Here is a 1,544-nt window from a genome sequence, read left to right on the forward strand (position 1 = left end):
GGTTGAAACTGGTTCATTGAAACTTGCTAATCAATTTCAAAGGTATAGAGCACAAGCTAATTGGGTGAAATTGTGATACCCTCTCAGATGCTTCAATCTTTGGTTTCAAGGTAATCAATGCACAATTTTAACTGAATTGGAAATTGGCCTAAATTGAAAACACCTTGTATAAATTTTACCATGTTAGGGCCAACATCTATCCAATTCCTTTGAAAGAAGCCAGCTGGAAACCCATCATCGCTTGGACTTTTACTAGGATCCATACTAAATAAAGCATCCTTAATTTCCTGGTGTTCAATCTGTTTTGACATCGCAGCAACTGTATCGGCACTGAGCCTCCAATGAAAAATTCTAGGTAACGATTCCGCAATACCATCATCCGCATATAGATCTTTGTAAAAATGAATAACCATTCCCTCCAATTCAGTCTGATTATTACACTCGAACCATCATCTCTCTTGAGTGCAGAAATTCTCTTTCTTCTCTGTCTTCCTTTAACTATAGCATGATAAAATTTTGAATTACAGTCTCCATGATGTAACCGATCTGTTTTTACCTTTTGCCTCCACAGTAAATATTCTTGATACAATATTAAATTGAATTCCTCCACTAACGAACTTTTCAGATTTTCCAAGTAGTCATTCTACCCCTTGTTTAGCTGCTTTTGGATTCCTCAAAGCCTCACCAATATTCTTCGCTTGCGCTTATAAATATACCCAAAAGAATCAAACTGTCATTTATCTAAAGCTTCAGCTAAATCACCCAGGGTGGTAGTAGCATTAGTTCTTTCTAGGTTCCAATTGTTTCTTATGAAATCTGAAAATTCTAAATGTGACATCCAAGCAGTCTCAAACATGGGCGGACCAACGTTGGAGGGAGTGGTGTCACATGACACCACTCAATTCTTAAAATATTTTAGTTTTTATACTATTTATCTAGAGTTCAAGGTAGTTAATATATTAATCAACCCACTAATTTTTTTTTTAATTTTATAGGGAGTGGGGTCAAAGGCTCCAAGTAAAAGTGATTTATCAAAAGTAATTTATTTATTAATATTTAAATATTGCAATGAAAGAAAAAAAATTTCTTTCTATAATTTAAAATTTTATTAAAAAATTCAAAACCTAAACTACTTTTCCTGTTTAAAAATTCAAGTCTTTCCCTTTCTTAGTCTTTGGTTGTATTTTTCACTCCTTCAAAACAACTTATCTAGGTTTCAATTGTAAGTAATTTTCAACCCAAATTAAATTTTTAAATACTTGACATCTAAATATATTTTGATTAATTTGATAATTTGGGTTCATAACAATAATTTAGTTAATAGAAAATCATACTGCTTGTCAAACAATATCTTGAAATTATAAGTCTTTTTTTTATTTTGTATATATATTATTTGATTATTTGATTTTTGTATTTAACTTTATGCGGTTTGTGGATACTTATATTTAGCTTTGATCAATAAATAGAAAATTGTCATTTTGTTAGTTACTGAACGTGGTTATTTGCTATATAAGATCACATTTTATTTAATTCTAATATTTTAA

Source organism: Theobroma umbraticum, unplaced genomic scaffold, assembly GCF_002168275.2.
Source record: "Theobroma umbraticum cultivar Fairchild unplaced genomic scaffold, ASM216827v3 scaffold_95.0, whole genome shotgun sequence".
NCBI lineage: Eukaryota > Viridiplantae > Streptophyta > Magnoliopsida > Malvales > Malvaceae > Theobroma > Theobroma umbraticum.